Source organism: Podarcis cretensis (assembly GCF_951804945.1).
Source record: "Podarcis cretensis genome assembly, chromosome: 12".
Taxonomy (NCBI): Eukaryota; Metazoa; Chordata; class Lepidosauria; order Squamata; family Lacertidae; genus Podarcis; species Podarcis cretensis.
The window spans coordinates 8,509,700-8,537,473 of record NC_137181.1 but is presented as its reverse complement, the minus strand read 5'-3'; the positions used below and the strand labels follow the sequence as shown (position 1 = coordinate 8,537,473).

General features: G+C 45.5%; 1 protein-coding gene across 6 annotated transcripts in view; it reads right to left on the bottom strand.

The window, feature by feature from the left end:
* Nucleotides 1-27,774, bottom strand: part of CRHR2 (corticotropin releasing hormone receptor 2) — a 204,642-nt gene that overhangs the window by 71,702 nt on the left and 105,166 nt on the right. The window lies entirely within an intron of this gene.

Here is a 27,774-nt window from a genome sequence, read left to right as displayed (position 1 = left end):
AATCTCCCCCATCTGTTCAGGCAGGTAAGGCAGCAAATGAATTTATTAAGTTATGTAGAGTATCCATATGCTACTTTTCAAGGCAAAGGCCTCCCCAAATAATTCACCTCAGGAGTGGAGAACTGCCAGCCTGCAGACCAGATATGGCCTGCAGTCTCTTCTCTACCCCTCACCAGCTCAGCAATTAGGCTTGACAAAAGCCTTCTGTTCCAGCCAATAGGTAGGCTTTTCTAAATCTTTTTGATTTTTTTTTTTTGGGGGGGGGTGCAGCTGGGGGAAGGAAGGATTAACCTTCTCCCCCTGTTCCTGTACATCCACCAGGGCCAGGGCCTTCTCAGTGATGGCTCCAACCTGGTGGAATGCTCTGTCCCATGAGAACAGGGCCCTGCAGGATTCAACTTCCTTTCTCAGGGCCTGTAAGACAGAGCTATTCCGCCTGGCTTTCAATTTGAGCTTAGCCTGATGTTTTATTCCACTTCCTTCCCTCCCCCTCCCCTTTTTATGAAGATTACCCGCTCTGGGATCCCACAGCTAATTCTCCCCTGGTCTCCTCACTGGCCCAAATAGGACTAATTTAACCAGCTAGCCCTGGTGACCATCTAATGTTTATTGGATGGATTTCCCCCCTAAATTGATTTTTGAATTTATTGTTATTCATGTTTTATACCAGATTTTATTGCATCAATTAAGTGTTTTAATTTTGTTGTTAGCCGCCTTGAGCCCGGTTTTCTGAACTGGTAAGGGTGGAGTATAAATATATTATTATTATTATTATTATTATTATTATTATTATTATTATTATCATCATCATCATCATCCTTGGATGCATTTAAGCAGAGGCCATGTACGATCTAGTTGAGATTCTTGCACACTTCTATGATTCTATAAACAAACAAAAAAAGAACGCCTTAGACGATCGATTGAAACACCATTCCATAGCTCAGCATAACACTTGCGTGAAATCAATCTGGGTGCTAAGAAGATATGCCTTGAAATGGGTGATAATGTAAAACCATTAAAACTGAAAGTGGAGAATAATATCTGGGCTTTATGTTTGGAAGCTAATGTAAATGAGGCTGAGCATATGATACGATACGATACGATACTCTTTATTGTCATTGTCCCATACAGAACAACAATATTGAAAAAATCTACATCAGACATTCAAAAACCAACAAGCCTGCTATCCCAGCTGTCCCAGTTAACCCCCTAGAAACTCTGATACCCCATAATTAACTGCAATATACGCCCATAGAGACTACTTTACACTGCGTTTAAAACCAAAATCGCATTTGGATAGAAACTGTTTCTCAGGCGGCTAGTCCTAGTCTTTATAACCCTGTACCTTCTTCCAGAAGGCAGAAGCTGAAAGAGGTCATTTCCGGGGTGCGCACTATCCTGCGCTATCTCTGCAGCTTTCTTATAGCACCTGGAAGCATAGATTTGACCCAAGGTGGGAAGAGTGCATCCAATTATTCTCTCTGCAGTTTTACAACCCTGGACAGCATTGTTTTCCCCCTGACCTTGCAGCTCCCAAACCACACACACAGACCATACGCTAATACACTCTCAACAGTACAATGGTAAAATGCCATCAACAGGTCCTTTGAGAGATTGTTTTTCCGGAGGATTCTCCGAAAATATAACTGTGCTCTCTTCATCAGATCTTTACTGTTTTCTCCCCAGGTTAGGTCAATGCTATTGAAGGAAATGTTCTTGTTGCAATAAATAAAAGGATTCTAAGGAAAACAGAAAAAATGATACAACGCTGTTCTGTCATTCGACAACCAACCAACCAACCAACCAACCAACCAACCAACCAGGTGTACAGTGCTGCCTTGGTTCTCAAACTAAATCTGTTCCAGGAGTCCGTTCGACTACCGAAAGCATTCGAAAACCAAGGTGTGGCTTCTGATTGGCTGTAGGAGTTTCCTGTGTTCAATCAGAAGGTGGGCAAGCCACGCTGGATGTTTGGCTTCCGAAAAACATTTACAAACCAGAACACTTATTTCCAGGGTTGCTGCATCTGGGAGCTGATTTGTTCAACAACTAAGCCGTTCAGGAACCAAGGTACCACTATACAGTGGAACCTCGAGTTACCTTTGGGTAACATAACTTTCGGGTTGTGAACGCAGCAAACCTGGAAGTGTATACTTCTGGGTTTCGCTGTGTGCGCATGTGCAGAAGTGCTCTGTGCACTGTGCGTGTGCGCAGAAGCGCTCTACCATGCTGCGCATGTGCGCAGAAGCGGCGCTTCTAGATGCGGACTTTTTGGGGTATGTACGGACCCCTGGGGAACCCGGGTGGCACTGTGAGTTAAACCACAGAGCCTAGGACTTGCTGATCAGAAGGTCGGCAGTTTGAATCCCCATGACGGGGTGAGCTCCCGTTGCTTGGTCCCTGCTCCTGCCAACTTAGCAGTTCGAAAGCACGTCAAAGTGCAAGTAGATAAATAGGTACCACTCCGTCGGGAAGGTAAACAGCGTTTCAGTGCGCTGCTCTGGTTCACCAGAAGCGGCTTAGTCATGCTGGCCACATGACCCAGAAGCTGTACACCGGCTCCCTCGGCCAATAAAGCAATATGAGTGCCGCAACCCCAGAGTCGGTCACGACTGGACCTAATGGTCAGGGGTCCCTTTACCTTTATGGACCCCCGGAATGAATTAAGTTCATATCCAGAGGGTCCACTGTACTTCCAAATTAGCGAAGGTTCAGAGGGAAGTGTCTATCAATGGGGTGGGAGTTCCACACATACGGACCAGAGCCAAGGAACTGGGTTTTTGCTCTGATTGGCTAGTGGCTGCCCCTTCTTTCCCCCAGAATGCCCCTCAGAACAAGGTCCTCTCAACCCCAGAATAGCCACAATGCCTCTTTCAAACTTAGTGGTCTGCAAACGTCGTGGCGAAACTGAAGCAGAGAGGAGAGGTCTAGAATGGGAAGAGGAAGAAGTTTCAACAAAAGAGGAGTGGTCTTTAAAGCTATTGGACTATTGGGAGATGGCCAAATAAGAGACAGACCCAAAAGATGAAATGTTTGTGGAAAATTGGATACCCTTTTTTTGGGATTATTTGAGAAAATGCAAGAGTCAAATGAAATTTCAGGCAGGATTGGAAGCATATTGTAGGCAAAGGGATTGTAATGTAGGGCCTATGCTACAGAAATAAGTATAGTGGATGCTCGGGTTGCAAACGTGATCTGTGCGGGAGGCACGTTCGCAACCCGCAGCGCCATGTCTGTGCATGCACGGGTTGCGATTCGGCGCTTCTGCTCATACGCAACATCATGGAAGGGATGGGAAGTCAAATGCTAAGGGGATATTGTATGGAAACTGAACTGAATTTGTTAAATTGTGGGGAAATGAATAAAAAATTATCATAAAAAATAGAACAGACCCTTTGAGTTAAGATCTTTTTACAAGGATTAAAAAAGGAGAAACTTAAAGTTCTGTTTAGCGCACTCACCACAAATCAGAACACACTCTCCTGCTCCCATCAGAGTTGTGCCATCATTATTCTTTTCAAAAATAAAACTGAGAATCTTCCTTTCAAACACTGATCTGCTTTTCCTTTGAACAAGCTGTACTGAATAATTGCGGTCATTTGGATAATGAAGGCAAGGGGGTGGGAGGTTATTGTTTTCTTCTGCTCACTGATATATTGAAGTTTCCCCCTGACTGATTTCTCTGAAAGCAAACTAATATCATCAGGAGCCTTTCAGCTAAATTGATTGCCAATTCCCTTGCTGATCTCCTCCCGTTGGGAATATCAGATCACCCACAGGAATCGGAATTCAGGCTTGAACGATTGCTTAACGGCACAGAAGTTGCTAACACAGGAGTGGTCACAGTTGCAAACATGATGCAGCATGTCAAGATTCATAGAACCATAGAATTGTAGAGTTGGAAGGGACCCCCAGGCCCAGGGTCTTGCAGTCTCGAGGAGGGAAGATTTTCAGCTCGTGAACAGCTGAGCAGGGGCCAAACAGATCATAGAATCATAGAATCATAGAGTTGGAAGAGACCACAAGGGCCATCGAGTCCAACCCCCTGCCAAGCAGGAAACACCATCAGAGCACTCCTGACATATGGTTGTCAAGCCTCTGCTTAAAGACCTCCAAAGAAGGAGACTCCACCACACTCCTTGGCAGCAAATTCCACTGTCAAACAGCTCTTACTGTCAGGAAGTTCTTCCTAATGTTTAGGTGGAATCTTCTTTCTTGTAGTTTGGATCCATTGCTCCGTGTCCGCTTCTCTGGAGCAGCAGAAAACAACCTTTCTCCCTCCTCTGTGTGACATCCTTTTATATATTTGAACATGGCAATCATATCACCCCTTAACCTCCTCTTCTCCAGGCTTAACACACGCAGCTCCCTTAGCCGTTCCTCATAAGGCATCGTTTCCAGGCCTTTGACCATTTTGGTTGCCCTCCTCTGGACACGTTCCAGTTTGTCAGTGTCCTTCTTGAACTGTGGTGCCCAGAACTGGACACAGTACTCCAGGTGAGGTCTGACCAGAGCAGAATACAGTGGCACTATTACTTCCCTTGATCTAGATGCTATACTCCTATTGATGCAGATATTGCTACTGAGCTTATTAACAGACCTTTTTTTTGCTCTTCCTCCCAGCTCCAACTGAGTGGTGGGGAGGGAGTTGGCAAGGGCCATTTCCTCCTCCCCCCCCCAATGATTTTTATTGAAACTGAAGAACACCAACACCAACCAACAAAAACATCAGGTCTTATTACATATATCCTACTTTATACTCCATAGAGCTATTGACTTCCGCCCTTCCCTTCCACAAGTTTTCCTGTTCCAATCTATAATTCAAAGTTTCATTAATTAAAAATTACACCGTGACGTAAGATTTATTTCAATCCTGCCAATGTTTTCATATTTGTACAGTTCTCACTTATATAAACCATAAATTTTGTGTGTCAATTTGGTCATTTCAGCGTATTCTACCAGCTTTATCTGCCATTCTCTTACTGTCGGAATCTCCTGGAGCTTCCACTTTTGGGCTATCAATACTCTAGCTGCTGTTGTTGCATACAGATATAGTCTTTGGTCTATCTTCTTAATATCTTCTCCCACCAAACCTAGCAAAAATTCTTCCGGCTTTTTGGGAAAACTATACTTAAACATCTTTTTTAACTCATTATGGACCAATTCCCAAAACTCTTTTATTTTATTACACGACCACCACATGTCGTAGAAGTCGCCATCCTTTTCCTTGCATTTCCAACAAGTTTTACTACTTGTCCTATACATTTTTTGCCAATTTGGTGGGAGTGAGATACCAATGATAAACCATCTTCATAACATTCTCTTTTAAGGCAAAGCATGCGGTGAATTTTAGACTCTCATTCCAGAGTTTAGCCCATGCATCATAGTCTATGTTATGTCCTAAATCAATAGCCCATTTTGTCATGGCCTCTTTTATGAATTCATCTTTTATGAATTGTTTGGCAAGCGCCATTTCCAAAGCGAAGTCTCCTGGTCCACACCTCCTGATTAAGGTGGCTTAGGTCCAAGCCATTTAAAAGACAGCATCCTCTCATACGAACCTGCCTGGGTTTTGAGATCGTAGTGGGAGGCCCTTCTCTTGGTCCCGTCACCCTCACAGGCATTCTTGGTAATAATAATAATAATAATAATAATAATAATATATTTATATCCTGCCCTCCCCAGCCAAAGCCGGGCTCAGAGCGGCTAACAACAGTAAAAGTAACACAGTTTCCATAAAATCACAATCAATTAATTGAAATACATTCTAAAATCAATTCATTCTAAAATCAATTCAGAATCAATAATAATAATATAATTTTATAGGAACATGAGAGAAGGTCTTCTTGGTGGTAGCTCCCAGACTTTGGAACTCCTTCCCTAGAGAAGCTAGGCTGACTCCCCCCTTGTTTTTCCAACAGACTTTTGGGAACAGGCTGCTTTTAAGGAAAGGGCTGGTGCCATGAGGTTTTTATGGTATTTATTGGTATGATATATAGACTCAAAGAAGCATAGAAGGACCCCGAGGGTTATCTAGGAATCTCAACTAGATAGACAGGCAGATAAATAAATAAACAGATAGATTTAATCACCGGGGGGACACATACCCCAAAACATTTTGTAAGTCTTTGTATTTTGTCCATTTACTGTATTTATTTCCCCTGATTTGAACTGTAAAATGGTGATTTTCTTGAGTCAAAATGTGAGTACCCCTAAACATTTATTATTATTTTTAAAGAAAGAAAAAAAGCACTGGCTTTAATTCTATCATTGTTTTTAATTATTGCTTTTTCTATGTTTTTTGGCAGTTCTTATCTGTAGACTTTGAGTCCCTGACACTGAGTCCCTGTCAGGGAAAAAGGCGGAGTAGTAATAGTAGTAGTAGTAGTAGTAGTAGTAGTAATAATAATAATAATAATAATAATAATAATAATGTGCTTTTTATGTGGGTACATTTCATAAGCACATAAGAAAGGTCTGCAGGATCAGGCCAAAGACCCATCTAGTCCAGCATTGTGGGCTGACTATGTTCTGCCTTCATAGTCCAAACCACTGCAATCATACCATCCAACATTTCTCCAATGAAAATAGGGGAGTCATATTTCATAATAATAATAGTAACAAATAATAATATTTATACTCTGTCCATCTGATTGGGTTGCCCCAGCCACTCTGGGTGGCTTCCAACATATATAAAAACATAATAAAACATTAAACATTAAAAATCTTCCCTATACAGGGCTGCCTTCAGATGTCTTCTAAAGGTTGCAATAATAAAATTATTATTATTAGGGAATAGGACATCCTTATTTTCATCAGAGAAATGCTGGAGGGTATGCTTTCTTCTATTATCAATCATGGGGCAATATATATTGCGACAATATAAAAACAAAATTCACACAGCATTGCCGGCAAAAACAGTAGATGTTTTTCAGACGCTTTTGGACCGAATTGATTTTTTTTTCTTCAGGGTGTGTGTCTATAATTCTGGGTGCCTTTCTTTGCCTTGCGATTCTGTACACACCTTTCCTGCACTTAATATCTGAATAACGCCTGGCATTTTCTAGCCTCCAGCTCTGCTCCCAAGCGATTAAACGGAGGATTTTGTCAAGATAGGGTTTAGCCGAAAATTCATTTTCTTCAGCTGAACGCAGTCAGAAGCACTGCGTTAAAATTGCTTTCTGGAATATTAGATTTGTTTGCTGACAGTTGTAAAAGATAGTTTTGACAGGAGTTCATTCTGAATCATATTCTGACACCAGGAATAGATTGGGAACCTCAAAATATGTATACACACACACACACACACACAATAATTGCAAGGTGAAAAAAATTGAATCAACTCAGTTGCCACAATTATTTAAAACACCTCCTGGTGATAGGTTCCATTTTTTAAATCTATTTTTTAAAAAATTCTTACAATCCAACTCGCTCAAATTATTTTCCAAGTAGGGGGGGAAATCAAGGATCCATTTTCTAGCTGATGAATATATTCATGGCGAAGCCTCTGCAATCTCATTTTTATGGTGATTAGTTTAAATTCAGAGGAGAGGAAGTTTCTTGAGCTAGAGGCAGATAGCACTTTCTTTTTTCTCAGAGTGATGAAGGCGGTTCAAGACAGAGATCAGCATTTGCGATTTTCCATTTCTGCCTCTGGCCAAGAGGGTCAGGCAAGTTTTCGTATCGATCCAAAAACCTGCCAACCTTGCCTGTCCAGAGAGAGAACAATGGGGCAACAGCCCATTTAGTTGCACGCCCTGTTTTCACAGCGGCCAACCAGATACTTGTAGAAAGCTTGTAAGCAGACTCAAGCGCCACAGTATTCTCATGCAGGTGAGCAGCAAATGCTGTCTCCGCTGAATTCTTGCCATCCATCCTTATCCCAAGCTAGCGAAATTCCTCCAGAGACAGAAAGCAAAGAGACTACCATTTGTTAGAAATAAAAAGATGGCGATTCCCTCATTGCGAAAAGTGAGGTTACAGGGAACCAGAGATGGGCCTTCTCGGTGGTGGCACCCGCCCCATGGAACGCCCTCCCATCAGATGTCAAAGAGAACAACAACTACCAGACTTTTAGAAGACATCTGAAGGCAGCCCTGTTTAGGGAAGCTTTTAATGTTTGATGCATTACTGTATTTTAATTTTTTTTTTGGGAAGCCTGGGCAGGGTATAAATAATAAATTATTATTATTATTATTATTATTATTATTATTATTATTATTATGCTGGAGTCATGCTCAGGGCTGGATTTAGGTTTGATGAGGCCCTAAGCTACTGAAGGTAATGGGGCTGTTTTTTTGTGTTGAATATATGCTATATGGTAATTGATGGACATAATAAGAATCTAGCAGAGACATCACCTTGCCAACAAAAGTCTGTATAGTTAAAGCTATGGTTTTCCCAGTAGTGATATATGGAAGTGAGAGCTGAACCATAAAGAAGGCTGATCGCCGAAGAATTGATGCTTTTGAATTCTGGTGCTGGAGGAGACTCTTGAGAGTCCCATGGACTGCAAGAAGATCAAACCTATCCATTCTGAAGGAAATCAGCCCTGAGTGCTCAATGGAAGGACAGATCCTGAAGCTGAGACTCCAATACTTTGGCCACCTCATGAGAAGAGAAGACTCCCTGGAAAAGACCCTGATGTTGGGAAAGATGGAGGGCACAAGGAGAAGGGGAAAACAGGACAAGATGGTTGGACAGTGTTCTCGAAGCTACGAACATGAGTTTGACCAAACTGCGGCAGGCAGTGGAAGACAGGAGTGCCAGGCGTGCTCTGGTTCATGGGGTCATGAAGAGTCGGACATGACTAAACGACTAAACAACAACAACAACAGGAATCTAAAGCCATTTGCACATGCAGAATGTAGGCACCCTATATATAGAAATGAGCAAACCAGTGATATTTTTGGGAGCAGGATAGCAGGCGGGGCCCATGACTCACATCATAGGAGTCTACACAACACAAAACACTGTTGCGGTATGTAGGTTTTATTTTATTTCTTTTTTATCTTATATTTTGGAAATGTACATCCATGGTTTTTCTTTCTTTAATTTTTTTTGGGGGCCCCCAAGAGATTGGGGCCCTAAGCTATAGCTTGTTTAGCTTATACGTAAATTCGGCACCGGTCATGCTTGCAGGCATCAGGTTGGCCACTGTGATTACGTGTCAGGGGGCTGTCAGGCTAGCCCAAGTCATCCACAGGGCAGTGAAGCACAGGAGGCATGGAATGCGCCTAGCTTTTTATTAACAGAAAAGGACAACACAGCAGAGTCTGCTGGTTTGTCTAAATTCAGCGGAGACGTTGCTGAAACTGACCACTGGCCCTGCCGTTCCCCCTCTAGCCTCTCACTCTGGATTGTTCCCAAGAAGACGAAGAGGGTGGACTCCGCCTCTGAACCTGCCTGGCCTATTGCTCAGGAGCGTGCAGGAGTCTCCTTGATGAAGGTATCAGAGGGGAAGGAGCGCCAGCAGGACTGGGACTGTCCTGCTGCTGGGTAGCAAGGGCAACGTCTGAATCCTCTCTACCTGAGTTTGTGCTCACACTGCGACTCTCAGCCTCTAACCCTGTCCTGGAAGGTCCTCCTCCTTCTGACCCTCCTTAATCGCCCAACGCCCCTGCTTCTAGCACCTCCCAGGCCGTCCCTTCCCCAGACTGCTCCCCAGTGTCCCACCACCGTGATCCAGGGTCCAAATTGTCTTCTGTGTCATCCCTGGGAAGGCAGCTCCCACCACTCTGTTAGAATTCCTGCTCCATGATTGCAGTCATGGGATTGTTGTCTTTCACATGATGGTGTATGTTTTGACTCCACAGAGTGAGAAGTGATGGAGACAGGATGTTTGCATTACTGTATTCCGTGAAGTGGGACTATTGTCCTTTGTTCTTTTTCTCTTTGCTGTCTGATGCTAGAGAGAGAGGGAGCCATGTTGCAGTGCTCCGTGTGTGTTTATATGTCAATAAAGTAGATTAGCCAAAATGCTGAGTTGCTGAGGTCTGTCACGCAAGTTGTGCAAACTCTGCGGATCCCTAAGTGTGCCAGTGTCTGTTGGCATTGGTCGCTGTGATGTTCGGGCTGAAGAAAGCTTTTGAAGCTCCTGAATGATTGACCAGGAGGGAGGGAACATGCCATTCGGGCATGTGTCTCTGCCAGAGTCCTACTCGAGTGTAGGCTTCAAAGAACTCCTGACACACTCTTCCACATCCAGCCATGGGATGCTGGACTAGATGGGCCATTGGCCTGATCCAACCAGGGCTCTATGTGTTTGTTGTCGGTGGAGCCCAGTGGAAAACCCTGCCATGGGGTGTTTTGAGAGCAGGGCAGGGAAGGACCTGGCAGAAGAATCAGACTCGAGTTTCCTCCTTCCCCACTCTCCATCACAGCCGCCACAAGTGTCTTGGCTGCAGATGCACTGGTGGTCCTGCTGCTCTGCCAACGCTGTCTGTGGATTGCACCATTAAGTTCCAACTCACCCATTATGTCAATAAGTTCCTACTGGAGTTCCCAAAGACTGAATTCGCCCATCACTCAAATGTTTCCAGACAGTGGGGCAGATCCACTATGAAACGAATGAAGCTTAAGCTTCAGGGCTCCTAATCCCAGAGGATCCCCAGAAGTGACTTCAGTCCGCATTGCTTGAACAATTTAGGTATAAAAAGGTAAAGGGACCCCTGACCATTAGGTCCAGTCGTGACCGACTCTGGGGTTGCGGTGCTCATCTTGCTCTATGGGCCAAGGGAGCCGGCGTTTGTCCGCAGACAGCTTCCGCGTCATGTGGCCAGCATGACTAAGCCGCTTCTGGCGAACCAGAGCAGCACACAGAAATGCCATTTACCTTCCCACTGGAGCGGTACCTATGTATCTACTTGCACTTTGATGTGCTTTTGAACTGCTAGGTTGGCAGGAGCAGGGACCGAGCAACGGGAGCTCACCCCATCGCGGGGATTCAAACCGCCGACCTTCTGATCGGCAAGTCCTAGGCTCTGTGGTTTAACCCACAGCGGCACCAGCGTCCCAATTTAGGTATAGGAGACCTAATTTGAGTTGCATGACTCACATTGATCAGTTTTTTGTTGTATATACAGTGGTACCTTGGTTTTTCTACAGCTTCGTTTTCGAACAACTTGGAACCCAAATGCTGCAAACATGAAAGTAAGTGTTTGGGCTTGCGAACTTTCTTTGGAAGTCAAATATGCTCTGTTTTGAGTGCCACACTTCTGTTCTGGGTGCTATGCTGAGGTCTGTCTGTTTTTGCTATTTATGTTGCATTTTTTGTGGCTTTTTGTTTTGTTTTTGTGACTGTGTGGAACCCAGTTCAGCTGCTGATTGATTGTGTGACTACAGAAATGGATAAAAGCTGTAAAGCCAAGAGAACCATTGACAGAACAACAATAGAGGTAAAGAAGCAAATTATTTCCAAGCATGAAAGTGGTGTCTGTGTAAGTAATCTAGCAAGTGATCTGTTTTAGGGGGTTGTTTTTAAAAGTCTGGAATGGATTCCTCCATTTTGCATTACTTTCTATGGAAAAGTGCACCTTGGTTTTGGAATGCTTTGGTTTTGGAACGGACTTCCGGAATGGGTTAAATTTGAGAACCAAGTGTGATGTTAACATATGAGAGTGCTGGAGGTGAAATAGAAGAAGAAGAAGAGATGAGTTTGGATTTGATATCCCGCCTTTCACTCCCCTTCAGGATTCTCAAAGCGGCTAACAATCTCCTTTCCCTTCCTCCCCCACAACAAACACTCTGTGAGGTGAGTGGGGCTGAGAGACTTCAAAGAAGTGTGACTGGCCCAAGGTCACCCAGCAGCTGCATGTGGAGGAGCGGGGAAGCGAACCCGGTTCCCCAGATTACATGACTACCGCTCTTAACCACTACACCACACTGGCTCTCAGTGGTTAAATAGTTAAACAGGTTACCCAATCAGGACCCAGAGGGGTGGAGTCAGAGGGACTATAAAACCAGCTCTGGGAGGGGCGAAGGGAGGAGTTCATTGGGAGTTGGTTGGTTGGCTGGAGTGGGAGTGAATTGGGATAGAGTCTGTGGGTAGGTTGAGTTAGTGTAGCAAAATAAGCTGAATCAGGAACAGTTAGGAGCTAGGAAGACAGGTAAATATCTGAGAGGTGGTTTAGTGAGGGAGAGCAGGTAGCGGAAGTTATAGGTCTGGATAGGCACCCCATGAATGAAATTGACCGATACCATTTATGAAACCACACGCTTGTTAAACTGCAATAAATAAACAAAAGTTTATGTTCCAATTTAACCCTGACTGGACTCAGTATTGTACCAGGTAGGGCCTGGGTGGTGGCAGCGGGAAGTAAAGTGGTGGCACAGGGATCAATAGCCGGTGAAACATCCGGGGACCCTGTGTGATCACCACACCAAGGTACCACTGTATTTCAACAAAGTTTGAGAGTCAGTAGCACAGATGTCAAGGTGTGGTGATATGTTGTGGAACAAGCCCATTGAAGAAGATCAACAGTGGTTATCCAAAACTCATTGCTGGTTGTGAACGGGCCCCCATAACACTTCAAGCTTCAGGGCCTCCAAAACGTAGGTCTGCTGCTGCTTCCAGTCAAGCACTTCCAAGCAAAAAGGCACCCCAGGTTTGGAATGGCTGTGAGTGATTTTATCTGAACAGCACTGAAGACATTGCATTGTGGGGGCCCTGGGAAGGTGTATTGACCCTATTGTCAGAGGCGAATTCTTGCCACCCACCTTCCATCCTCACTAGCAAAATTTCCCTGAGAGACAGAAAGTCAACAAATGGAGCAACTCTGGCCAAATTATCTGTGGCCACTGCTAGATGGTCAGTGCTGATTTCAACACCATCTCGGTGATACATTCAGAGAGCGATGCAAATGCAGAACTGTGTACTTTAAAATGACTTCAGCGTACCTTGCATTCCAGCTACTTAGGAATAATCTAATTATGATCAGGCGAGGCGAGGGTGCAGGGTACGTGCCAATTATTTTTATTTTTCGACAAGGGTTACATATCTAACCGCCTCAATTAAGATGAAAAATGTAATCTACCTTCAACCATGCGTGACAGCGAGCCTGTGTAAAGACAGCAGTGATAGATTGGCAGAGCTGATAACATTTGCCTCGGGAACAAATGCCGGCAATTAAAAGTGTGCTTTGCAAGCTTAAGGGCAGGTGGTTGGTTGACCCCAAGGCAACTACTTGTAGAAAGATGTTGTTGTGATTGCAAATTGCTGGGACTTGAGACAGATTGGCTTCCTAACCTCCCGGAAAACTACGAGTACTTTTCGCCCAGCACATATTTACTCCGGAGCTAGGTTGCTCTGTGGGCAGGCTCCTGTCAACAAGGAACACCTTTGCTGAAAGAACTGTACTGGCTGCTGAGTTCAATGTCTTCAGAGATTCAGGACAGACAAGAGAAAGTACAGTGGTGCCTCGCAAGACGAAATTAATCCGTTCCGCGAGTCTCTTCGTCTTGCGGTTTTTTCGTCTTGCGAAGCACGGCTATTAGCGGCTAAGCGGCTATTAACGGCTTAGCGGCTTAGCGGCTATTAGCGGCTTAGCGGCTTTAAGAAAAAGGAAACAAACTCACAAGAACTCGCAAGACGTTTCGTCTTGTGAAGCAAGCCCATAGGGAAATTCGTCTTGCGGAACGACTCAAAAACTGGAAAACTCTTTCGTCTTGCGCGTTTTTCGTCTTGCGAGGCATTCGTCTTGCGAGGTACCACTGTACCATATTTTTTTGCTCTATAGGATGCACCGGACCATAGGACGCACCGGACCATAGGAGGGGGAGAACAGGAAAAAAAAAATTCTCCCCCTCTCTGCTCAGCGCCCCTTCAGCAAAGTGGCAGGAGAAATGGAGCCCCTTCCATTTCTCCTCCCACTCTGCTAAAGGGACGCTGCGCAGAGAGGGAAATCTGTGCAGCGCCTCTCCAGCGAAGCGAAGACTGGAGAGCAAGAGGGATCGGTGCGCACTGACCTCTCTCGCTCTCCAGGCTTCAGGCGGCTATCCGCAAGCCTTTGGAGTGCAGCAGGAACTCCTGCTGCGCTCCGAAGGCTTGCGGATAGCTGCCTGAAGCCTCCAGAGCGCAGTGGAAGTTCCCGCTGCGCTCCGGGGGCTTCAGGCGGCTTCAGCGAAAGCAACACAAAGCCTCCGGAGCACAGGGGGAGCTGTCCCTCTGCGCTTTGGAGGTTTCGTGTTGCTATCGCTGAAGCCAAGGAGTGTGCACTCGCTCCATAGGACGAAAAAGTGGAGGGGAAATAGTGCGTCCTATAGAGTGAAAAATACGGTACTTCACCAGCACATAGCCAAAATATGGAATTCACTTTCGGAAGACACAATGTTGGTTGCCAACTTGGATGGCTTCAGCAGAGGATTGGACAAACCTGATCGTTGGTATGTTGGACCAGGACCTAGGAGACCAGGGTTCAAATCTCTACCTGGCTGTGAAGAACACCTGGTGGCCTGGGGCCAGTCACTGTCCCTCAGCCTAACCTACCTCACAATGTTGTTGTGGGGTTAAAATGAGGAGGGGGGAGAATCTTGTACACTCACCTTGGAGGTAAAGTGGGATTATAAATGCATAATAGCCTCCAACATATCTCGCATTAAAATAGGGATGTCCTAAGAAAAAGTGGGACATTCCGGGATCAAATCAGAAACCAAGATGGTTTCTGTAAGTCCGGGAGTGTCCCTGTAAAATAGGGGTCTGTAAAATGCAATAAATAAATAAAGCTTCCCACGGCTGTTAGTTAAGATGGCTATATTCTATTACCAAGGGTGGTGCTGTGGGTTAAACCAGAGAGCCTAGGGCTTGCCGATCAGAAGGTTGGCGGTTGAAATCCCTGTGGTGGGGTGAGCTCCCGTTGCTCAGTCCCTGCTCAAACCTAGCAGTTTGAAAGCACATAAAAGTGCAAGTAGATAAATAGGTACCGCTCCGGTGGGAAGGTAAACGGCATTTCCGTGCGCTGCTCTGGTTCGCCAGAAGCAGCTTAGTCATGCTGGGTGCATGACCCGGAAGCTGTACGCCGGCTCCCTCGGCCAATAAAGCGAGATGAGCGCTGCAACCCCAGAGTCGGTCATGACTGGACCTAATGGTCAGGGGTCCCTTTACCCTTTACAAAAGCCTAAATAACTCAAGGCTAGGTCACTTTAGAGATTATCTTACCCCGGTTATGCCCCCCCTGGTTCCTGTGTAAGTTGATGAGGCCTTGCTGGTGCTGCCAGACCAGTCAGTGCTTCCTGACAACAAGGCTGCACCAGCCTCATGGAAATCCATCTCCTTGGCAATGAGACAGGCAGCTGTAATTCTGTGCTGTAGATGCCTGCTGAGAACCTTCCTTTTTACACAGGTCCTCTCTAGCTGATTTGATGGTTTAAGATAGTTTGCAGCCGATAAAACAAGACTGGAGGACTGTGTGTGTGTGTGTGTGTGTGTATGTATTTAATAACGTACTTCAATAAATAAATATTGTGGGGTTTTTTTACCAACTAGAGGGCTTCTAGAAACCTATAGCCAGCCCAAGTATGGTTCTTAAATACCTATGAATGCATCACCTGTGAAGACCAGATCAATGCCCTCAAGAGGACTTGCCATATTTTATTTTTTATTATTTTATTTATTAGATTTATATATTTCCCATCTTCACAAGATTTCATGGTGGTTCACAAGATATACTTTGTGGAGTATGAAACTCAATGCATGCCTGCAGCTATTTGTTCATATTGGGTTGGATCCAGACTAAGTTAGTTGAATTTAGTCCCCACTGAAATAAGTTATGACACAAGATAAGGCCCATTGATTTCAGTGGGAATTCCATACAACCAACTCATGGTCTGGATCAAAACCATGGCATTTGATGTGAAAGTCTGGTGATCATCTCCTGCCTTGGTTGGGTTGCCTCAGTGTGACTCAGGCGTTGGAAGGGGGAAAACCAAAAACTGTCAGAAAAAGCATTAGAGGATATTGATATAAACGCCATCTCCAACTCCTCAAAAGATTCCATCAACGGTGTCTCTGAAATTTTTTACACATCACTTGGGAAGACAGGTGAACTAATACCAGTGTACTGGAAGAAGCGAAGATCACCAGTGTTGAAGCAATGATTCTTCAACATCAACTTATTTGGACTGGTCATGTGTGGATAACTGATTATCGTCTTCTAAAGCAACTACTCTATTCCAAACTTAAAAATGGAAAGCGTAATGCTGGTGGTCAACAAAAGAGGTTTTAAGACTCTCTCAAGGCAAATCTAAAGAAATGTCATATAAACGCTGACAACTGGGAAACACTGGCCTGCAAGCACTCCAGTTGGAGAACAGCCTTTACCAAAGGTGTCATGGGCTTTGAAGACGCTCAAACTCAGGACGAAAGGGAGAAATGTGCTAAGGAGAAGGTACGTTTGGCAAACCCTCACCGTGATCAACTCCTGCCTGGAAACCTATATCCCCACTGTGAAAGGATGTGTGGATCCAGAATTGGCCTCTACAGTCACTTACGTACTCAATGTTAAGACCGTGTTCATGGAAGACAAACTTACTTGGCTACGAGTGATCGCCAAAGAAGAAGAAGCTATGGGTTCCAAGCAGAGATGAAGTAGCTCAGTGGCAGAGCACGAGGTTCTTAATCTCAGGGTCGTGGGTGATCATCAAAGAAGAAGAAGGTGGATTTTTCTCTTGATCAAACAAGATCTGTGTAATAGATGTACACCCTGATCTGGGAGATATTATTTGCTAGGGAGCGATTATTGTTGGGAATACACCAAATAGCTTTTCTGAGGTTGGGTTCTGAGCAAACATTTAAGGATAGGCCACATGTTTCTATAAAGCAGGGCTGGGGAAGCTTTCCTTTCAGCGTGAAACCTTCTGGGGCCCACAGCCAGTGGTGGCAAGATGCAAAGGTAGGCACAACAACCTATTTAACAATTATTTTTGTTTTGTAGGCAGTATTCCAGCCACACAGAGGTTCCTAGATGCCCACGCCTCTCCATCCAGGCCATCATAATATTCAAGGACACATTCTGACCAGGTTAAGACATTCAAGGAGGGTGCAGAGCCACAACAAAGCCGAGGAAGACAAAATATCTTTTGCAGGGAAAGGGAAATTAATCATCAAGCAAGGGGAAAAAAAAGAAGGAATCCGCTTTGAAGACAAATGAAATCCTTTATGCAACACCTCCATGAAACAACATTTCCATCTGCAGTGTTCATGCCTAATTTTCTTTCTAAAGATGAAAGTTATATTATAGATTCTGCATCCCTGGCCTCCTTTGAAAAATCAAATTGCTTTGCCTGTGTAGGACTGTGGGACTGCCTCTAAATGAAGAATGTTCACTTAGTGTAGCAGGAAAGCAGAGGAAGGAAGGGGAAGAAACGATGGGCTGCTGGAATACAGATTGTTCAGTTGAATAGTAATCCACACCATGTGTGTGGTTCAGTGGGAAGCATTAATGAATAATAAAGTGCAGAACTGTAAGGCTTTTGCATCAGGGAAAGGTCCCCAGGCCCCATCTCTCTGATGCTGTGTACACACAATAGATTCTTCTCCTCAAAGAACTCTGGCCTCACAGAGTTACAGTTCTCAGCAAGTTTTAACAAACTCTGGAAGCCTAGGGATGCTCACACGAGATGCCCCAGGAACTTGGATGGTACCTTGATTGTGGGATGTGGCACATAAGTAGCAGTCAAGTACAACATTCATTGTTTTCCTAGAGTGGACATGTGGGGGAATGTTTGGTCCAGCCAGCTGAAAACTTCCTGTTTCCTCGTGGCTGGGACATACTTCCTTTGCATGTGACTAGAGGTGGGTGTGACCTTACCTGTCCAGGTAACAAAAGGACAAGGCACACAGCACTCTCTCTCTCTTTGACTTCCTCCATCGTTGGAATCATAGAATCATAGAGTTGGAAGAGACCACAAGGGCCATCGAGTCCAACCCCCTGCCAAGAAGGAAACACCATCAGAGCACTCCTGACATATGGTTGTCAAGCCTCTGCTTAAAGACCTCCAAAGAAGGAGACTCCACCACACTCCTTGGCAGCAAATTCCACTGTCAAACAGCTCTTACTGTCAGGAAGTTCTTCCTAATGTTTAGGTGGAATCTTCTTTCTTGTAGTTTGGAACCATTGCTCCGTGTCCGCTTCTCTGGAGCAGCAGGAAACAACCTTTCTCCCTCCTCTATGTGACATCCTTTTATATATTTGAACATGGCTATCATATCACCCCTTAACCTCCTCTTCTCCAGGCTAAACATGCCCAGCTCCCTTAGCCGTTCCTCATAAGGCATCGTTTCCAGGCCTTTGACCATTTTGGTTGCCCTCCTCTGGACATGTTCCAGTTTGTCAGTGTCCTTCTTGAACTGTGGTGCCCAGAACTGGACACAGTACTCCAGGTGAGGTCTGACCAGAGCAGAATACAGTGGCACTATTACTTCCCTTGATCTAGATGCTATACTATATTGATGCAGCCCAGAATTGCATTGGCTTTTTTAGCTGCCGCGTCACACTGTTGGCTCATGTCAAGTTTGTGGTCAACCAAGACTCCTAGATCCTTTTCACATGTACTGCTCTCAAGCCAGGTGTCACCCATCTTGTATTTGTGCCTCTCATTTTTTTTGGAGCAGCTTGTTAGCTAGAGATGCTCTGTTGGCTTCCAGCAACAGAGGACACTAGGATTATCCCCATATGGGACAGATCCACATGTATCGAAGTCTACCTTCAGGGATCCAATTGTGAACTGAATGTGAGTAAACTTCTTTTATATACACAAGATTGTGGTGTGTGTTTTTTCTTTTAAGAGATTTATAAGGGAACTTACCAGGAACCTAATAGTGAGAGGCTTACAGAAGCCTGCAACCAGTTATCTGCTGTGCATTTAAAAGGGGAATGTGAAGCTCTGCTAAGTAAAGGAATTTGCTAGCGCAAGCTAGGAAGGATATTAATAAACAATATATCCTTTCCTGCCTCCCTGAACGTTCCCACAATGATAGCATCCCAGAACTGGTGCAGTGAGAAGGCCTTACCACACTGGGGTAAGTCAGAGAGCTAAAAAACTCTTTCTACACTGGGAAACTCTTTAAGCTCTCCTCTCTGCCTTGCTTGCATTTAACACACACAATTCCAAACAGCTGGCCTTCAACCACACAAGGTTGAAATAGCACAAGTTAAATGCATGCAATGTGGTCGTACTGTATCTATCTGGAAAGTTCACTCCCTGCCAGAGCCTCACATCTTCTTCCCAATGCACATGTCTTGTTTACCCAGCACTGCAAGTGCTGTGGGGAGAGTGTCAAATGTTCGCCTCGCACACAACAGCATATTACCAATGTCCATTTCTGCAGATAGCATGAAATTAATGCACCAATCCATCAGCCTCTCTCTTTGATTATTTTCTTCGTTGGGATCCATTTTGGTTAACGAAAGCAGATATCATTAGTAAAGCCAGAAAGTGTGAACGAGTACATGGCTCTTCAATATATAAGTAACTGCAGAAACAAAGGCAAACTTTTGTTCAAACTTCAGAAAGAAAGAAAAAAGCAAGGGGGGAAAAGCAAAGAAGAATTGAATCAAAAACACTTTTCATTTTCTTGAGCTTTTCCAATCAAAAGGAGAAACTCACTGTTAGCAAGATGCCAAAATATAAAACAAAAGCAACTGAACGTCTACTTTGCTAAATATCAAAACTTTCTACAGAATAATGAAATTTATGTTTTTGTGGTTTGTTTTTTTTCAAGAGAGCTGCCAATTATACTCCCGGCACAAGCTGCAATAATAATAAAAAACGATTTGTGGTCCGGGAAGCACAATCACAACAGAGAATTCTAAAGAACAAAGAAATCGAAAGCAAAGCAAAGACTACACTTATAAATATATAGCCACAAAGGAATCAAGAGAAGATTTACATATCTGAAAGAGGAAGAAACAGTATTGCAGATCATAATGCAATGCCCTCTTCTTCCAAGATTAGAATTCATCTGTTCCTTTACACCAGTGTAAAACTGAAACTACTCTGTTATTTGAAACACCTTCACAGCTGCAGAATCAAAATCTAGGTGAGCTTGTGACCTAACCACAATTTTTTGTGGATTGTTTATATTTTGGGTACTCTGTTCACAACAAGAAGAAAACATGTTACAGGTGATCCTTTAACCTTGAACACTTCTTTGTGAGTGAAGGCAAAGTTCTGTAGCTGAACAAACTTCAATCAACACTCCAGTACTCAAGCTGAAAAATATGTTTGGAAGGATAAATTTAAAAAGATACTGGAAGCAACTGTTTATGAAATAACGAGGCTGCAAACTTCATTGGGAGTAAAAGCCAATGAACTCAGTAAGACTTGTTTCTGAGTAAACATGCTTAGCTGATGCAAACTGTAGAAGAAGAAGAATAGTTTGGATTTGATATCCTGCTTTATCACTACCCGAAGGAGTCTCAAAGTGGCTAACATTCTCCTTTCCCTTCCTCCCCCACAATGCCACTACCGAACTGACCTTCAGGAGGGGGTGGGGTTGCGGGCTCACGCCCCCACCCACACTCCCGCGGGGCTGACGCCAGCCTCGCGGGAAGCAGGGATTCCCCTTAATTTGCATCCCCCGTGGCGCCAGCCAATCGGCTGGCGGCGGGGGCGGGCCGAACAAAGGCCACTTAAGGTCAGGGCGACGCTGGCTCGCCCCTTTTCTCCGCTTCAGCAGCTGCGGTTTGGTCGCAACGGTGGCGGCTGCTTCGAGGATTTCGGCCTTTTTCCTTTTCCTTCCTTGTTGTCTTCGCTGATTCAAGCGTCTAGCAACGCTTGTGCCGCTACGATCTAGCAACGCTTGTGCCGAACGATCGTGCCGCTGCAAAACCTCAGCGCATTACCGCCCAGGAACAGCGCGGGAGCCAGCGACTCTCTCCATGCCGTTTGTCAGTGGATTGCGCCCTTAGCCGGCTTGCGTCCACCTTTCTAAGACCCCCTGCATTTCCCGAAGCGGATTTTCTTGTGAGCCGCCACAGCGCTCACAAAAGGTGACGGGGAGGGTAATTGAAGTGGGTTTTTCCCGGCAATTTTCGGTAGCGCTTTGTAAGCAGGAGAGTCGGGAACAGATCAGCTGTTAGGCGGGCGGATCAGCTGTTGGGCGGCGGGTTACCCGTTAACAGGCAGCTCCTCGCGCTGATTAGGTTAGATCGCTAAGGGCTCAGCGCTCCAACTCAGAGATTGTAGCATTTTACCACGATACCAGTTTAGCTCTCTTCCCTTGATTTCTGGTATATTTTAGGCAGCATCCCGGGTTCTTCTAGGCGTGGGTGGTTACCCGGGCAACAAAGCGGAGCCGGGCGCCATCTTGTTTGGACCACGTGGTCGCGTCGGCGGCCATTTTGGGTGAGGCATACCCTCGCCCTCAAGCGGTGTCCTTAGTAACAATAGACCACAGGTTTGCCTTGTTCGCAATCCCCAGCCCCTTCAATAGCAGGCTGGTGGGTGGCTTCGCAATCTAAACCTGCTTTTCTTCGTATGAGGTCTCTGCCCGCTTGCGCTCACTAGATCCTTGCTAGTCTTCCTAGTTAGTTAATTCATCTATATACCATCATAATAAGCGATTAATTCAGTTTGATCTTGCTAGCGTCAGGTTCTGTTTGCGTTTGATTGATTTCGAATAATTTTGTAAGGTGCCTGGTCTTTCCACCTGGCTAGTTATTGCCTTTTGTTCCCAGGATTGAGTTTAGTGGCCTAGTCTACTATTGATTTATTGATTTCTGCTTAATTTATCAATTTATTGATTACTGCTTAAGGCCTGCTTTCTTTGCATAACTCTCTGGTTTTATTGGGATAATCCTTCAAGGGGTGCGCCGCTGTCCTTGCTGCCTTACTGAAAACGCTTTTAGCAGTGGCAGTGGTGCTATCATTTGATTATTAGGGAATACATAACCAATAGGATTAACATTACAATTAAAAAATAATAATAATATTGCATTAATAATTCATAAACAAGAAATATATATATATAAAGAAATATATATATATATATATATATATATATATATATATATATATATAAATAAATAAAAATATTAATAAAAATATATATATATATAAAATAAAATAAAAAAATTAATAATATATATATATATATATATATATATATATATATAACATAGCAACGGTTAAAAGTAAGTAAGTAAATAAATAAATAATAATAATTTTTTTTTAAAAAAAAGGGAAGGGCCATAGCTCAGTGGCAGAGTACCTGACTTGCAACCTCAAGGTCCTGGGTTTGATCCCCAGCATCTCCAATAGGGTTGGGAGACGCTTTAACACGCATACACATATCTACATATATCACACACTCACACACATACTTACAAAAGGTGGTTAACCCAACCCGCTTATAGTCGGTTTATAGTCCGTACAACACATAGATTGGGGGCAGCATGGAGGGCAATGGCAATGCCCAAGCACCACTCCCGGGCAATGCCCTGGTTCCCATGGCGCCCTGCAACCCGCAGGCGCTGGCGCAACTGTTCTCCGCGCTTCAATCCTTTTATGCTCAATGTAGGTCCCCAGTCACCCCCTCACCGAACATAGTGGAGGTGTCTCAGGACTGTATACCTGACACCCCCCCAGCCAGCAGGGACAAGCTGGTCCCTCTACAAGTAGTGCTAGCACTGATCGCCAGCCCACAAGCAGGCCTCAGACACGTCTGCAAACGGCGCGGGTGCAGAAGTCTAAATCTGGTGCACAGAAGGGTAAGGCTCATAAGCCTAAGGCCAAAACTCAGAAGTCCGGGCCGTTGGTTGCCACCCCAGCAGCGGCACGACAGGAGGTAATCGATGTGCCTAGTGTTTTCCAGGACAATCCGGCCCAGCCGAGCTCGTCGGAGGGGTCATCATCGGAGGAGGAACTGCCCCCACAGCAGCCAGCCGCGGCCGCTAGTGACCCTGCACCGCGAGACGGCAGCTCTCGGGGTGGGAAGCGGAAGGCTAAGAAGAAGCATCTGTCCAAGATGAGCAGGAGGAGGGACCCATCTGACTCCTAGGAAGAGACAGGTACTTCTTCATCCGAGGGGGATAGTGATGCGCCAATGGAGACTTATTGGGGGGAGGGTGAAGAGACAGGTGTCCCCCTGTGGGTTCACGAAAGGAGGGCCAATTCGCACCGGAAAACCTTCAATGGCACCCTGGAGTGGAAAGATAGGGCCCTAGTTGAGGACGTTAAAGTTTCAACTAACTCTTCCACTGACTTTATCTTGGGCAACCACCTCACTAAGAGGAAGAGGGATAAGATATTGAATGGCGACTACGTAGACATGTTCACGTTGCTGCCCCCAACACAAATCAAGGGAAAGGGGGAGAAAAGGAGGTATTATGGGAGAAAAAGATACAGGACTCCTCGGGCCGAGCGCACGTTCGAGAACTGGCTTAACGGCTATCAGGTGTTCATGGCGGTGGTGTCTGGGGGTTATCCCAAACGGTGTTATTCTAAAGCAGCAATGCTGCAGCAAGCAAAGGCTCTAGCAGCTCAGTCAGCTGCTTGTGGCTGGAAAGCCAAACAGGATGTGTGTGACTGTTGCCATGGAAACAAAGGGGCAGTCCATTCTGTATTGAGCACCGGATGTTAACTCAGTGTGTGTGTCATATGACCTGTACAGGATGTACATGGGTGGAGTTTGGAGTATCTCTCTGTTTGTTGAAGAGAGCGGACATCTTTCACTGTATGACTGCTAAAGACAGGAATAAAAGCATGTAAGATACATTTCTGTCTGAGTCTGATTCCCCTCCCTGGGGATATGCAGGGAGCAGGGAGGAGGAGAAGCAGTTGGTGTGTTTTTCTCACAGCCTGAGGAAAATTGCCGGAACGGACCTCGTGTGTTTTTCCTGCCGGGAGTCGCCGGAGGGAGGTCAAAAGAATTCCAGTCGTCTTCACCCCCAATGCTGCTTGCCCCCCAAATCAGAAATCAGTCTTAGAGAGGCCCGACATTGCCCTAAAAAAGATCCATAAGGAGATTGTCGCTGGGAGGGTGGCCGGTCCCTTCGCTGCACCTCCCATTGATGGGCTGCACATTTCACCACTGGGCATCGTCCCAAAAAAGGCCCCTGGGGAATTTCGAATGATACACAACCTTTCGTACCCGAAAGGGGCTTCAGTTAATGATGCCATTCCCCAAGAATTGTGCACGGTGAAGTATGCATCCTTTGATCAAGCAGTCAAGTTGGTCAGGAGATTTGGCAGGGGCGCCTTCATGGCAAAATGCGACATAGAGTCCACCTTTCGCCTTCTTCCAGTTCACCCGGAGGACTTCCGTTGTCTAGGTTTTAAATTCCAGGGCGCTTACTTCATTGATAAGGCAATGCCTATGGGGTGCTCGATCGCCTGTGCCGCTTTTGAGGCCTTCAGCACCTTCTTGGAATGGGCCCTGAAATTTAAAACTGGGTACGAAGGTGTGGGCCATTATTTGGATGATTTTATTCTGGTGGAGACCAACGTGAGCGATTGCAAGACCCTGCTGCAGGCCTTCGAGTCATTGGCGAGGGAGCTGGGGGTCCCTTTAGCAAACGAGAAGACGGAGGGCCCGGTCACCACCTTGACGTACCTGGGTATTGAACTTGACACTCTTGCTCAAACTTCACGCCTACCGGCTGAGAAGTTGGATGCCCTAAGAGAACTTATCGCACAGATGCTGCCTTTAAGGAAGGTCACATTGAGACAGATTCAATCACTGCTTGGGCACCTCAATTTCGCCTGTCATGTAGTATCCCCCGGTCGCCCCTTTTGCGGCCGGCTGGCAAGGCTGTCCGCGGGCCTACGGTCTCCACATCATAGGGTTCGCCTATCTAAGACGGTAAAGGCAGATCTCCAGGTTTGGTTGCAATTCTTAGATGGTTATAATGGCGTTTCATTGTGGCAGGATTGCATGTCCCTACAGTCAGATTTCCAGGTGCATTCTGACGCAGCCGGGTCGTTGGGCTTTGGGGTTTATTTTAGGGGGCAGTGGTGTGCTCAACGATGGCCTCCTTCGTGGCAGGGGAAATCAATACTGCGGGATTTGACATTCCTGGAATTCTTCCCTATCTTAGTTGCAATTCACATTTGGTCGGAACAGTTCAAGGACCATAGGGTGTGTTTCTGGACGGACAACCAAGCAGTGGTGTCGGTTCTGAATAAGCAGTCCTCACATTCCCCCAGGGTAGCCTCATTGCTTCGGTACTTTGTCCTTTCCTGCCTCCGGATAAATCTTCACGCCTCTGCTAGGTTTGTACCGGGTATAGATAACAACATCGCTGACGCTCTATCTCGTTTCCAGATGGAACGCTTTCGCTCATTGGCGCCGGATGCGCAGCTGCTGCCGCAACCGTTTCCGGAGCACCTCTGGAGTATTGGCAACGAGAAGCAATAAAGGGAGTATTGTCAGCTGTGGCACCTTCAACCCTGAGATCATACAATAAGGCGTGGTCAGATTTTACATCTTTTCGCAAAAAAAGGAACGTTTTAAGCCAGGCAGGCCGCCCTCCGAGTTCGAGGTCATAGAATATATGGTTCACCTCCGCGATCTAGGCCAGGCCCCCAAAACCCTCAATATCCATTCAGCTGCGATCTCTTTCTTCTCAAAAGCTCTTTTTTTCTGTGGATCCCTGCGCACACTTTGTGGTGCGGAAAATGCTGGAGGGTTGGCGAAGGTCTCGGCCTCCTTGCCCTGACGGTAGGAGACCCATAACATTCGACTTACTCATGCAAATCCGTAAAAAGCTCAGGGTCATCTGTTGGTCCAAATACGAAACCAGGTTATTCTCAGCAGCATTTTCCTTCACCTTCTTTGGCGCCTTGCGCATAGGCGAAGTGGTCTGCGAAGACCGCCCAGCCACGAACAATAGGGGGCTACTGTTTGAGGATGTAACTGTAGCTAGCTCGCACGTGATATTAAAAATCCGCAGCTCCAAGACCGATCAGCTGGGCAGAGGGGCCATGATTCGCCTTCAGGCTACTCGAAAAGCTGGCCCCTGCCCAGTAAAAGATGCCAGAAAGTTTCTCTTCTTAAGATCAAAATCAAGCGGCCCCTTCTTCGTGCACGCTGACGGTTCTCTCTTGTCAAAACATCAGTTCACGAGGGTCATGCGCAAAGCGATCGCGGCCATTGGTCTCCCGCATGAGGAATACGCCGCGCATTCCTTTCGCATCGGAGCTGCAACCACCGCTGTCCATATGGGCCATTTTCGCCCATTAACCTAAATTCTTGTGTCCGGTGTCTTTATTTATTCCACCTGTGGGGGGGGGAGCGGGAATAGCCACACAACAAACACTCTGTGAAGTGAGTGGGGCTGAGAGACTTCAAAGAAGTGTGACTAGCCCAAGGTCACCCAGCAGCTACATGTGGAGGAGCGGAGATGCGAACCCGGTTCCCCAGATTACGAGACTACCGCTCTTAACCACTACACGACACTGGCATTGGCTATCAGAATGGCAACAACTGAATTCAAGGCACTATTAGAAGAGTTGACTATATATTCGCTTTGGTTATGATCAACTGGCATCTGATGGAGCTGAGAAGGTAAAGCTTTGATGGTTCAGGAAAGCAAGAATAGTGACCTGAGATGAAAGAAGCCATGGTGTGTGTGTGATTGGATTACAGGGTTGTACCAAAGGCTTCCTTCCTTTGCCTCCCCTGGAAGAAACTCCTTCTGAGGAACTGTTGGTTGCTACCTATGAGGAGGGGCCCTAGCTCACTGGTCAAGCACATGTTTGCTCAACAAAGGTCCCAGCATCTTTGGTTTCAGGATCTCAGGTAACTGGAGGAAGACACAGAGACCTTGAAGAGTCAGGGTCCTGTGGAACATGACCTCTGGAGGATGACTGGTCTGGAAACCAAGCCATATGAGGAACAGTTGAAGGAGCTGGATATGCTTAGCCTGGAGAAGATTATGGAGAAGACATAAAAGTAGTCTTCAATAATCTGAAGGGCTGTCCTGCAGAAGATGGAGGAGACAGGTTCTCTGATGCTCCAGATGGCAATACAGTGGTACCTCGGCCCAGTATACCTGAAGGAGCGTCTCCACCCCCATCGTTCTGCCCGGACGCTGAGGTCCAGCACCGAGGGCCTTCTGGCGGTTCCTTCATTGCGAGAAGCAAAGCTACAAGGAACCAGGCAGAGGGCCTTCTCGGTAGTGGCGCCCGCCCTGTGGAACGCCCTCCCACCAGATGTCAAAGCAATAAATAACTACCTGACATTCAGAAGACATCTGAAGGCAGCCCTGTTCAGGGAAGTTTTTAATCTGTGATATTTTAGTGTATTTTTGGTTTTTATGGAAGCCGCCCAGAGTGGCTGGGGAGACCCAGCCAGATGGGCGGGGTACAAATAATAAATTATTATTATTATTATTATTATTATTATTATTATTATTATTACCTCAGTTCTCAAACTTAATCTTTTCCGGAAGTTCGTTCCAAAACCAAAGCGTTCCAAAACCAAGGCTCTCTTTCCCATAGAAATTAATGCAAAATGGATTAATCCATTCCAGACTTTTAAAAACAACCCCTAAAACTGCAATACAACATGAATTTTACTATCTAACAAGACCATTGCTCCATAAAATAAAAGCAATAAACAGTGCACTGCGGTCACACAATCAATCAATCAGTAGCTGAACTGGGTTCTACACAGTCACAGTCACAAAACAAAAAAGAGCCGCAAAAACAAAAACGCAAAATAAATAGCAAAAACAGACAGACCTCAGCGCAGCACTCAAAATGGAAGTGTGGCACTCAAATTGGAAGAGTAACACTCAAAACGGAGCACGTTTGGCTTCTGAAAAAAGTTAGCAA